The sequence below is a fragment of the Anomaloglossus baeobatrachus genome, chromosome 2 (assembly GCF_048569485.1).
Source record: "Anomaloglossus baeobatrachus isolate aAnoBae1 chromosome 2, aAnoBae1.hap1, whole genome shotgun sequence".
In the NCBI taxonomy this organism is placed as follows: domain Eukaryota; kingdom Metazoa; phylum Chordata; class Amphibia; order Anura; family Aromobatidae; genus Anomaloglossus; species Anomaloglossus baeobatrachus.
Window position 1 is genome coordinate 290,075,210 of NC_134354.1, and position 13,642 is coordinate 290,088,851.

Here is a 13,642-nt window from a genome sequence, read left to right on the forward strand (position 1 = left end):
TTATTTCAAATAAAGGATTTTTTCGGTGTTTGTGTCATTTCACTTACAGATTAGAGGGTCTCAGATGCCTCCCATTACAAATCTAGGTCTTAGGTGGCAGCTGTGAGCTGTCATTAACTCATTATATTACTCAGTTAGCCTCTGCACCAGGGCAATTGGGATGAGCCGGGTAAAGTGCCGGGATTGTCACATCTACTGGATGCGACAATTCTGGATGGCTGCAGGCTACTATTTTTAGGCTGGGAGGGCCAAATAACCATGGGTCAACCAGACGCCGGGAGTACGGATGGAAGCAGTGAATATATATAAGGGTAATGAGAGGCTCCGAAAGTGTTACCGCCGCGCAGGAAGCTCTAAGTGTAACACGCCTGCTCTAATCCCGCTAGCCCTTTCTACCACCATTTTAAAACACAATATTTGGGTCCCCATAGGCCGGGATCAGCATCCGGGCAGATATTAGGGGTTAATTCCACACCCGAAAAGGGTTGTTTTTATCAATAAAAAAAAAAAATTTGGGTTGGACCAGCCGATCCCAAATATCTGCGGGTTCACCCATCACTAAACCTGATATAACCAATTTAAACACATGAAGTAGTACGGCTGTGTCTGAACAAAGTAAAAATTGATAAATCCTCTGGGCTAGATAGCATTCATCCACGGATACTGAGGGAATTGAGCTCAGTAATTGACAAACTGCTGTATCTCATCATCTTTCTTAGACCAGGGGTCTCAAGCTCAGCTGGGTGTATGGGCAACATATAGAAAAAAAAAAAGTTGAAAGGGGCCGCATTCTTTGCATGACAGAAGGACATTTTTAATGAATTCTTGCTTGTTTATTATAACTTGCACTTTTTTGTTTAGTTAAGATTATATATAAAGCATTTTTAATGGCAAAAAAGGGAATTTTGTTTACTTATCGGAAATTCCTTTTCTTCTAGCTCTTATTGGGAGACCCAGACAATTGGGTGTATAGCTTCTGCCTCCGGAGGCCACACAAAGTATTACACTTTAAAAAGTGTAACCCCTCCCCTCTGCCTATACACCCTCCTCAGGGCTCCTCAGTTTTGGTGCAAAAGCAGGAAGGAGGAAACTTATAAATTGGTCTAGGGTAAATTCAATCCGAAGGATGTTCGGAGAACTGAAGACCATAACCCAAAAGAACAACCAGCCCAAAAGGGCACAGGGGTGGGTGCTGGGTCTCCCAATAGGAGCTAGAAGAAAAGGAATTTACGGTAAGTAAACAAAATTCCCTTTTTCTTTGTCGCTCCATTGGGAGACCCAGACAATTGGGACGTCCAAGAGCAGTCCCTGGGTGGGTAAAAGAATACCTCAATAAAAAGAGCCGAAAACGGCCCCTTCTTACAGGTGGACAACCGCCGTCTGAAGGACTCGCCTACCTAGACTGGCGTCTGCCGAAGCATAGGTATGCACTTGATAGTGCTTCGTGAAAGTGTGCAGACTAGACCACGTAGCTGCCTGACACACCTGCTGAACCGTTGCCCGGTGCCGCAATGCCCAGGACGCACCTACAGCTCTGGTAGAATGGCCTTTCAGCCCTGAAGGGAGCGGAAGCGCAGAAGAACGATAGGCCTCGAGAATCGGTTCCTTGATCCACCGAGCCAAGGTTGACTTGGAGGCCTGAGAGTCCATACGCTGGCCAGCGACAAGGACAAAAAGCGCATCTGAGCGGCGCAGGGGCGCCGTGCGAGACACGTAGAACCGGAGTGCTCTCACTAGATCCAAAGAGTGCAAAACCTTTTCACACTGGTGAATTGGATTAGGGCAACAGGAAGGCAAGGAGATATCCTGATTTAGATGAAAAGGAGATACCACCTTAGAGAGAAATTCCGGGACAGGACGAAGAACCACCTTATCCTGGTGGAAAACCAGGAAGGGAGCCTTGCATGACAGCGCTGCAAGCTCAGACACTCTCTGAAGTGATGTGACTGCCACCAGGAAGGCCACCTTCTGCGAAAGACAGGAGAGAGAGACCTCCCGCAGCAGCTCAAAAGGCGGCTTTTGAAGAGCCGTCAGGACTCTGCTAAGATCCCAGGGTTCCAACGGACGTTTGTAAGGTGGGACCACGTGGCAGACCCCCTGCAGGAACGTGCGGACCTGCGGAAGCCTGGCTAGACGCTTTTGAAAGAAAAACACGGAGAGCGTGGATACTTGGCCCTAGAGAGAGAGCCGAGGGACAAACCCTTGTCCATTCCAAATTGTAGGAATGAAAGGAATGTGGGTAAGGCAAACGGCCATGGAGGAAGCCGTTATCAGCGCACCAGGATAGAAAGACTTGCCAAGACCTGTAATAGATCTTGGCGGACGTTGGCTTCCTGGCTTGTCTCATGGTGGCAATGACATCCTGAGATAACCCTGAAGACGCTAGGAGCCAGGACTCAATGGCCACCTAGTCAAGTTGAGGGCCACAGAATTCAGATGGAAAAAACGGGCCTTGTGACAGCAAGTCTGGGCGGTCTGGAAGTGCCCACGGTTGACCCACCGTGAGATGCCACAGATCCGGATACCACGACCGTTTCGGCCAGTCTGGAGCGACGAGAATGGCGCGACGGCAGTCGGACCTGATCCTGCGTAGTACCCTGGGCAGCATCGCCAGAGGGGGAAACACATAAGGCAGTCGAAACTGCGACCAATCCTGGACTAAAGCGTCCGCTGCCAGAGGTCTGTGATCCTGAGACCGTGCCATGAAGGCCGGGACCTTGAGAGATCAACGTCCTGCGTTCCCCAGCGGCGATGGATCTCTCGAAGCACTTCTGGGTGCAGAGACCATTCCCCCGCGTCCATGCGCTGACTACTGAAAAAATCTGCTTCCCAGTTTTCTACGCCCGGGATGTGAACTGCGGAGATGGTGGAGCCTGTGGTTTCCACCCACTGCAGAATCCGCCGGACTTCCTGGAAGGCTTGACGACTGCGAGTGCCGCCTTGGTTCGCGAACGGCACTGCCTCCATAGCTGCAACCATCTTCCCCAGGAAGTGCATGAGGCGCCTTAAGGGGTGTGACTAACTCCGAAGAAGTGATTGCACCCCCGCCTGCAGAGAAAGCTGTTTGTCCCTGGAGAGTCGCCAGAGCGACGGCAAGGCTTTGTTGACACGCCACCTGAGAAGGGGCCCAGAGGTTCTGAAGAACGAGCCGCAGGACGAGAACTGAACTCTATCCTGTAACCATGAGACAGAATGTCTCTCACCCATCGGTCTTGAACTTGTGGCCACCAGGCGCCGCCAAAGCGGGAGAGCCTGCCACCGACCGAGGATGCGGCTAGGGGAGGCCGAGAGTCATGAGGAGGCCGTTTTGGAGGCAGTGCCCCCTGCGGCCTTTTGGGGTCGTGACGTGGGCCGCCACGCATACGAGTTCCTCTTGCTTTTCTCCGGCCTGTTGGACGAAGAAGAATGTGGCTTGGCGGAGGGACGAAAGGACCGCAACCTCGATTGGATTTTTCTTTGCTGGGGTCTCTTAGGTTTGGACTGGGGTAAGGAGGAGTCCTTTCCCTTGGATTCCTTAATAATATCATCCAATCGTTCGCCAAATAAACGGTCGCCAGAAAAGGGCAAACCAGTTAAGAACCTTTTTGAAGCCGAGTCTGGTTCCCATTCGCGCCGCCACATGGCCCTGCGAACTGCCACGGAGTTAGCATATGCTACAGCCGTGCGGCTAGTGGAGTCCAGGACTGCGTTCATGGCGTAGGACGAAAAGGCTGATGCCCGAGAGTCAAAGACGGAACATGCGGAGCAAAATTCCATGTGACAGCATTAAACTCCTTCAGACAAGCCGAGATTGCTTGGAGAGCCCACACGGCTGCAAAGGCCGGGGCGAAAGACGCGCCCGTGGCCTCATAGATGAACTTCACCAAGAGCTCTATCTGTCTGTCAGTGGCATCCTTCAGGGATGAGCCATTTGCAACAGACAACGGACCTAGCAGCCAATTTGGAGACTGGAGGATCCATCTTGGGAGAATGAACCCAACCCTTAACAACTTCAGATGGAAAGGGGTAACGCGTGTCAGTGTGACGTTTAACCCAGCGCTTGTCCGGGACCGCTCCGGGTTTCTGGACAGCATCCCTGAAGTTAGAGTGATCAAAAAACGTATTGTGTGTACGTTTGGGGAACCGAAACTGGTGTTTCTCCTGCTGAGAAGCCGACTCCTCTACAGGAGGAGGCGGAGGAGAGCGATCCAGCACCTGGATGGTGGACGAGATAAGATCATTTACTAAGGCGTCCCCATCAGGAGTATCAAGGTTAAGGGTGAAGTCAGGGCCAGAGCCCTGAGCTCCCCCGTCCGCCTCGTCTTCCTGAGAGTCCTCAAGCTGGGATCCCTAGCAGCGTGAGGAAGTCGGGGAAGAGTCCCAGCGAGACCGCTTAGCCGGTCTTGGACTGCGGTCCGGGCAGGAGTCCTCCGCCTGAGACCTAGGGCTCAACCTGGGAGCGCGCTGCGGTGCTAACCAAGCGGGGCCTGGATGAGACAAGCTAACAGGGCCAGGGCCTGTGAAAGGTCCGGTCTGGACTGCAATGCCTCAAAGAGCTTAGAAGACCATTTGGTCATACGAAAATGACTGAGGGCCAACACCGGTGACTCTGTCCCTGCAGCCTGCTCAGGGGGAGCAGGGGGGTCTACATGAGCTGAGGGGCCCACCAGTGCCCGAGGCTCCGGCTGAGCAAGCGAGGCAGGAGTCGAGCATTGCTCACAGTGAGGATAGGTGGATCCCGCAGGTAACATAGCCCCACAAGAGGTACAGACCGCGAGAAAAACCTGTGCCTTAGTAGCTTTGCTCCTTGGGACGACATGCTGTTGTCTCCTAGGAGAGTGACCAGTGAAGGTAAATGTGAAAAAAAGGGTATACAGTCTGTCCGAACAGAAATATATATAATATATACATGTGTATCCGGCACCCTAGGGGGACCAGCACCGGGTGCTGTGTTCACCCTGAGCTCCCCTGAGAAGCACCCACCGGCAGAATGCCAGAAAATGGCCGCCAGAGCTCGCAGGGGAGGAGTGGGGCCGAGGGCGGCGCCAGCAAAGAGCGGGAGTCTGGGTTCCCCACAGTGGTCAGTGAGGGGGGAGGAAGGCATGCAGGATGTTCCAGCCCTCACATCCGACGTCATGTCGGTAATCCCGCCCTTACCCCTGACAGGCAGGCCCGGGGGCGGGATTTTCGCGACTAGGCCGCGGTGAAGCCGGGGACTAAATTTGAGGCCGCGCCCGACCAGCAGGCCCGGTCGGCGCGGAAGTCCACCTGCCTCCTCAGTTTTACGACTACCGCGGCTTCCGGTAAGAAGGTGCGCTCCCTGTACAGTCCCCAATGGGGACACAGAGTACCTTTAAGTAGCAGGGCCCGGTCCCTGGGGTTGAAGAGGCTCCGGTCCGGCAGGTTCCACCAGGGGCTGCGGATGGAGCACGGTCCCAGCAAATGGATGACCGCTCAGGATCCCACTTCTCCCAGCCGCATAAGGGATGGTGAAGGAGACGGCCTGTGGCTCCAGCCTCCGTACCCGCAATGGGTACCGTCTGGGGTCTCCACAGTGGCCAGTGAGGGGGGAGGAAGACATGCAGGATGCTCCAGCCGTCACATCCGACATCATGTCGGTAATCCCGCCCTTACCCCTGACAGGCAGGCCCAGGGGCGGGATTTTTGCGACTAGGCCGCGGTGAAGCCGGGGACTAAATTTGAGGCCGCGCCCGACAAGCAGGCACGGTCGGCGCGGAAGTCCACCTGCCTCCTCAGTTTTACGACTACCGCGGCTTCCGGGAAGAAGGTGCGCTCCCTGTACAGTCCCCAATGGGAACACAGAGTACCTTTAAGTAGCAGGACCCGGTCCCTGGGGTTGAAGAGGCTCCGGTCCGGCAGGTTCCACCAGGGGCTGCGGATGGAGCACGGTCCCAGCAAATGGATGACCGCTCAGGATCCCACTTCTCGCAGAGCCGCATAAGGGATGGTGAAGGAGACGGCATGTGGCTCCAGCCTTTGTACCCGCAATGGGTACCTCAACCTTAACAACACCGCCGACATAGTGGTGTGAGAAGGGAGCATGCCGGGGACCCTGTGGGGGTCCTCTTTTCTTCCAACCGACAACTAAGTTATGAGAATGCATTAGTGGATGTGTGCCTCCTTCCACACAAAGCATAAAACTGAGGAGCCCGTGGCCCACGGGAGGGTGTATAGGCAGAGGGGAGGGGTTACACTTTTTAAAGTGTAATACTTTGTGTGGCCTCCGGAGGCAGAAGCTATACACCCAATTGTCTGGGTCTCCCAATGGAGCGACAAAGAAAAATAGAAGGGAATTTTGTTACTTACCGTAAATTCCTTTTCTTCTAGCTCCAATTGGGAGACCCAGACGATTGGGTGTATAGCTACTGCCTCCGGAGGCCACACAAAGCATTACACTAAAAAGTGTAAGGCCCCTCCCCTTCTGGCTATACACCCCCCGTGGGATCACGGCTGCTCAGTTTTAGTGCTAAAGCAAGAAGGAGGAAAGCCAATAACTGGTTTAAACAAATTCAATCCGAAGTAACATCGGAGAACTGAAACCGTTCAACATGAACAACATGTGTACCCGAAAAAACCAAAAATCCCGAAGGAAACAGGGCGGGTGCTGGGTCTCCCAATTGGAGCTAGAAGAAAAGGAATTTACGGTAAGTAACAAAATTCCCTTCTTCGGCGCTCCATTGGGAGACCCAGACGATTGGGACGTCCAAAAGCAGTCCCTGGGTGGGTAAAGTAATACCTCAAGTTAGAGCTGCAAAACAGCCCTCTCCTACGAGGAGGCAACCGCCGCCTGCAGGACTCTTCTACCTAGGCTGGCGTCCGCCGAAGCGTAGGTATGCACCTGATAATGTTTGGTGAAAGTGTGCAGACTCGACCAGGTAGCTGCCTGGCACACCTGTTGAGCCGTAGCCTGGTGTCGTAATGCCCAGGACGCACCCACGGCTCTGGTAGAATGGGCCTTCAGCCCTGATGGAACCGGAAGCCCAGCAGAACGGTAGGCTTCAAGGATTGGTTCCTTGATCCATCGAGCCAGGGTGGATTTGGAAGCCTGCGATCCTTTGCGCTTACCAGCGACAAGGACAAAGAGTGCATCCGAGCGGCGCAGGGGCGCCGTGCGGGAAATGTAGATTCTGAGTGCTCTCACGAGATCCTTTTCATACCGATGAACTGGATGAGGACAAAAGGAAGGCAAGGAGATATCCTGATTGAGATGAAAAGAGGATACCACCTTAGGGAGAAACTCCTGAATCGGGCGCAGCACTACCTTGTCCTGGTGAAAAACCAGGAAGGGAGCTTTGGATGACAGCGCTGCCAGCTCGGATACCCTCCGAAGAGACGTGACCGCTACCAGAAAGGCCACTTTCTGTGAGAGCCGGGAAAGTGAAACATCTTTCAGAGGCTCGAAGGGCGGCTTCTGGAGAGTAACTAGTACCCTGTTCAGATCCCATGGATCTACCGGCCGTTTGTACGGAGGGACGATGTGACAAACCCCCTGCAGGAACGTGCGTACCTGAGGAAGTCGTGCTAGACGCTTTTGAAAAAATACCGATAGCGCTGAGACTTGCCCTTTAAGGGAGCCGAGCGATAAGCCTTTTTCCAAACCAGATTGCAGGAAGGAAAGAAAAGTAGGCAATGCAAATGGCCAGGGGGACACTCCCTGTGCCGAGCACCAGGATAAGAAAATCTTCCACGTTCTGTGGTAGATCTTAGACGTGGGCTTCCTAGCCTGTCTCATGGTGGCCACGACCCCTTGAGATAACCCTGACGATGCTAGTATCCAGGACTCAATGGCCACACAGTCAGGTTCAGGGCCGCAGAATTCAGATGGAAAAACGGCCCTTGTGACAGTAAGTCTGGCCGGTCTGGTAGCGCCCACGGTTGGCCGACCGTGAGATGCCACAGATCCGGATACCACGACCTTCTCGGCCAGTCTGGGGCGACGAGCAGGGCGCGGTGGCAATCGGACCTGATCTTGCGTAGCACTCTGGGCAAGAGTGCCAGAGGGGGAAACACATAGGGCAGTTGGAACTGCGACCAATCTTGCACTAAGGCGTCTGCCGCCAGAGCTCTGTGATCGCGAGACCGCGCCATGAAAGCTGGGACCTTGTTGTTGTGCCGGGACGCCATTAGATCGACGTCCGGCCTTCCCCAGCGGCGACAGATTTCCTGAAACACGTCCGGGTGAAGGGACCATTCCCCTGCGTCCATACCCTGGCGACTGAGGAAGTCCGCTTCCCAGTTTTCTACGCCGGGAATGTGAACTGCGGATATGGTGGAGGCCGTGGCTTCCACCCACATCAGAATCCGCCGTACTTCCTGGAAGGCTTGCCGACTGCGTGTCCCGCCTTGGTGGTTGATGTATGCCACCGCTGTGGAGTTGTCCGACTGAATTCGGATCTGCTTTCCTTTCAGCCACTGCTGAAAGGCTTGTAGGGCAAGATACACTGCCCTGATCTCCAGAACATTGATCTGAAGGGTGTACTCCTGCTGAGTCCACGTACCCTGAGCCCTGTGGTGGAGAAAAACTGCTCCCCACCCTGACAGACTCGCGTCTGTCGTGACCACCGCCCAGGATGGGGGTAGGAAGGACCTTCCTTGTGATAATGAGGTGGGAAGAAGCCACCATTGAAGAGAGTCCTTGGTCGTCTGGGAAAGGGAGACTTTCCTGTCCAAGGATGTCGACTTCCCGTCCCATTGGCGGAGAATGTCCCATTGAAGTGGGCGCAGATGAAACTGCGCAAACGGAACTGCCTCCATTGCTGCCACCATCTTCCCCAGGAAGTGCATGAGGCGTCTTAAGGGGTGCGACTGGCTCTGAAGGAGAGAGTGCACCCCTGTCTGTAGTGAACGCTGTTTGTCCATCGGAAGCTTCACTGTCGCTGAGAGAGTATGAAACTCCATGCCAAGATATGTTAGTGATTGGGTCGGTGACAGATTTGACTTTGAAAAGTTGATGATCCACCCGAAAGTCTGGAGAGTCTCCAGCGCAACGTTCAGGCTGTGTTGGCATGCCTCTTGAGAGGGTGCCTTGACAAGTAGATCGTCCAAGTAAGGGATCACCGAGTGTCCCTGAGAGTGCAAGACCGCTACCACTGCTGCCATGACCTTGGTGAAAACCCGTGGGGCTGTCGCCAGACCAAACGGCAGGGCTATGAACTGAAAGTGTTCGTCTCCTATAACGAAGCGTAGAAAACGCTGGTGCTCTGGAGCAATCGGCACGTGGAGATAAGCATCTTTGATGTCTATTGATGCTAGGAAATCTCCTTGAGACATCGAGGCAATGACGGAGCGGAGGGATTCCATCCGGAACCGCCTGGTTTTCACGTGCTTGTTGAGCAGTTTTAGGTCCAGAACAGGACGGAAAGAGCCGTCCTTTTTTGGTACCACAAATAGATTGGAGTAAAAACCCTGACCTCTTTCCTGAAGAGGAACAGGGATCACCACTCCCTCTGCCCTTAGAGAGCACGCCGCTTGTAGAAGAGCATCGGCTCGGTCGGGATGTGGGGAAGTTCTGAAGAACCGAGGCGGAGGACGAGAACTGAACTCTATCCGGTACCCGTGAGACAAAATGTCTGTTACCCACCGGTCTTTGACCTGTGGCAGCCAAATGCCGCAAAAGCGGGAGAGCCTGCCACCGACCGAGGATGCGGAGAGAGGAGGCCGAAAGTCATGAGGCAGCCGGCTTGGAAGCGGTTCCTCCGGCTGCTTTCTTTGGACGTGAGTGAGTCCGCCAGGAATCTGAGCTCCTCTGCTCCTTCTGAGTCCTTTTGGACGAGGAGAATTGGGTCCTGCCCGAACCTCGAAAGGACCGAAATCTCGACTGTCCCTTCCACTGCTGAGGTTTGTTTGATCTGGGCTGGGGTAAGGAAGAGTCCTTACCCTTGGACTGTTTAATGATTTCCGCCAATTGCTCACCAAACAGCCTGTCTTGAGATAATGGCAAACTGGTTAAGCATTTTTTGGAGGCAGAATCTGCTTTCCATTCTTTTAACCATAAGGCTCTGCGTAAAACCACAGAGTTGGCGGACGCCATTGACGTACGGCTGGTAGAGTCCAAGACCGCATTAATAGCGTAAGTCGCAAACGCAGACATTTGCGAGGTCAAGGACGCCACTTGCGGCACTGCTGGACGCATGATCGAGTCTACCTGCGCCAGACCAGCTGAGATAGCTTGGAGTGCCCACACGGCTGCGAATGCTGGAGCAAACGACGCACCGATAGCTTCATAGACAGATTTCAACCAAAGGTCCATCTGTCTGTCATTGGCATCTTTAAGTGAAGCCCCATCTTCCACTGCAACTATGGATCTAGCCGCAAGCCTGGAGATTGGGGGGTCCACCTTTGGACACTGGGTCCAGCGTTTGACCACGTCAGGGGGAAAGGGATAACGTGTATCCTTAAGACGTTTGGAGAAACGCTTATCTGGAGAAGCATGGTGTTTCTGGACTGCTTCTCTGAAGTCCGCATGGTCCAGAAAAGAGCTCAATTTCCGTTTGGGATACCTAAAATGGAATTTCTCCTGCTGTGCTGCTGTATCCTCCACTGGAGGAGAAATATCCAGCAGTCTATTGATGGCCGCTATAAGGTCATTCACCATGGCGTCACCATCAGGGGTATCCAGGTTGAGAGCAGTCTCAGTATTAGACTCCTGATCACCTAGTTCTGTGTCATCATACAGAGAATCTTCTCGCTGAGACCCTGACCAGCGTGATGACGCCGAGTGTCTCTCCCAGCGAGCTCGCTTAGGCTGCCTGGGACTGTCGTCCGAGTCAGAGCCTTCAGCCTGTGATGCCTGAGACCCCCTTGGAGCACGGATTAGTTCCAACTGAGGGGGACCGGGAAACATTGAATCAGCAGTGCCCATGGTCTGAGTGACCGGCCTGGCCTGCAAGGTTTCTAGAATTTTTGTCATAGTCACAGACATCTTATCAGCAAAAACTGCAAACTCTGTCCCCGTCACCGGGGCAGGGTTCACAGGCGTCTCTGCCTGGGCCACTACTAGCATAGACTCCGGCTGACGAAGTGGCACAGGGACCGAACATTGCACACAATGGGGGTCAGTGGAACCTGCCGGTAGATCAGCCCCACACGCGGTACAGGCAGCATATGAAGCCCGTGCCTTGGCACCCTTGCTTTTTGCGGATGACATGCTGTTGTCTCCTCAGAGCAATATAGGGGTATAAGCCAAGAAGCGACCGTACAGTGCAATATATATATATATGTACCAACAAAAGAACACAAAACAACACTGTGGCACTAGTGGGGTCAGCACCTAGGTGCTGCTTACCGCCCGCTTAATAGCGGTTGTGTGGTCGCCAGAATCCCCTGTCTGGGTCTCCCAGGGCTATGTCCGTTCTCCAGCTCAGACTGCGTGCAGGAATGGCTGCCGGCGTCCTGTGAAGAGGGGCGGGCCGTGGGCGTGCTGCAGACAAAGAGCGGGAAACTGGCGTCCCACTGTGCCCAGTGAGAGGGCTGGAGTATGTAAATAAGACTCCAGCCCTCGGCGCTGACTACTGTACAGCGTCTCTCCCCTGCCCTGAGTGACAGGGCTGGGGGCGGGAACGAACGTAACTAGGCCGCAGAAGCCGGGGACTAGATTTATCAGCGCTGCCGTCGTAAAAGCACGGTCGGCGCGAAGTCCCCGGCGCACCACAAGTCACAGCCGCGCCGCTGTCTCCATGGCGGCCGGCGCGGTAGTTCCCCACATAAACTCACTCAGCTAAGCTGCAGTGAGTAAAACCCAGGCGCGCAGCGCTACTGTCCCCGGCGCACTAGAACACCCAGCAACGCTGGAGTGTGTCTGTGCCTGTCTGCACGGGGACACAGAGTACCTGAATGTTGCAGGGCCTTGTCCCTGATGGTACCCAGCTCCGTATCCAGCAGGATCTCCGGGTCCGTGGATGGAGCCCGGCCTCAGAGTCTGGAGGCCGGTAAGATCCCACTTCACCAGAGCCCTCAGGGGGGTGGAGAAGGAAAACAGCATGTGGGCTCCAGCCTCCGTACCCGCAATGGGTACCTCAACCTTAACAAACACCGCCAACAAAAGTGGGGTGAGAAGGGAGCATGCTGGGGGCCCCTTTTGTATGGGCCCTCTTTTCTTCCATCCGATATAGTCAGCAGCTACTGCTGACTAAACAGTGGAGCTATGCGTGGATGTCTGACCTCCTTCGCACAAAGCTTGAAAACTGAGCAGCCGTGATCCCACGGGGGGTGTATAGCCAGAAGGGGAGGGGCCTTACACTTTTTAGTGTAATGCTTTGTGTGGCCTCCGGAGGCAGTAGCTATACACCCAATCGTCTGGGTCTCCCAATGGAGCGCCGAAGAAAAATAAAATTCATGCTTTATTTTGAATTTTATCAATTTTATCACCTTCTTGTAAAATAGTTTTAAAATTAGCAGCATCATATAGTAATCTTAGCTAACATCTTGTAGCAATGTCCCCATCTGTGTGCCCTGTAGTAAGGTGGTCATCCTTGTAGTATTCTGCCCATCCTTGTGCCCTGTAGTATTGTGCCCATCCTTTAAGTATTGTGAGCAGTATTATTGTGCTCATCCTTGTGGTATTGTGCCCTGTAGTATTGTTCCCTATAGTATTGTGCACAGTAATATTGTGCCCATCCTTGTGGTATTGTGCCCAGTAGTATTGTGCCCATCCTTGTGCCATGTATTGTGCCCAACATTGTAGTATTGTGCCCATCCTTGGGCCATGTAGTATTATGCTCATCCTTGTAGTATTGTGCCCATCCTTGTGCCATGTAGTATTGTGCTCATCCTTTAGTAATACGCAAAAAAAATATATAATTCTCCTCACTTTCCTCCATTCCCTGTGTGCCCATGATCAGTGTTTGCAGCGTTTTGGATGTAGAGTGTGTCAGCTTCACTTAAAACGCTGCGATTTACAGTAGAAGCAGAGTGGATGGGATTTCTAAAAACCCCATGCCCACTGTGCTTGTACAGCCAGCACTAAAAACTGACCTGCAGTGCGGCATTCAGAGGCCGCAGCATCTGAATTTATGCTGTGAAGTCGCATGCCCTCCCTAGGGAGAACACAGTGAGGAGACTGCAGCGCCCCGAACCCTGATCACGGGCAGCTGCGGTCTCCTGCGGAGACTTGTGGCCCCGTAGGTCAGGACCCGCCGCGTCCAGGGTCGCAGCGGGTCCTGATCGTGAGCACGTACCTGCTTGTTGCGGCCCGTGACTATCGCAGCTCTATGCCTGGGGGCCGGCACTGGCAGGACTTTACTACAATTGAATAATTTGCACTGCCATGCAGAGGAGCGGTCCACATTATATGCATCATACCAAAGGCTACTGCCGGCCAATCAGATGCAAGGAGGTGACGTCATACAGCGACGTCACTTCCTTGCATCTGCTTGGCGGGCAGCAGTCATTAATTTAGTGCAGACAGCTCCTCTGTGCGGCACCGCAAATTATTCAATTATAGTAGTCCTGCCGGTGCCTACTCCCGGTGTTTGAGACCTCTGTCTTAGGGCTGCTTCTCACTTGCGAGTTTCTCGCAGTAGAGCAATGCGAGAAAATCTCGCATTGGAATCGGACACATGTTAGTGAATGATTCAGCTCTCATCTGCGATTTTTTTCTCAGTCCAAATCGGACCGAGAAAAAAATCGCAGCATGCTGCTTTTT

General features: G+C 53.6%; 1 protein-coding gene across 1 annotated transcript in view; it reads right to left on the minus strand.

Moving 5' to 3' along the window:
• Window positions 1-13,642, minus strand: part of IPO9 (importin 9) — a 146,337-nt gene that overhangs the window by 89,574 nt on the left and 43,121 nt on the right. The window lies entirely within an intron of this gene.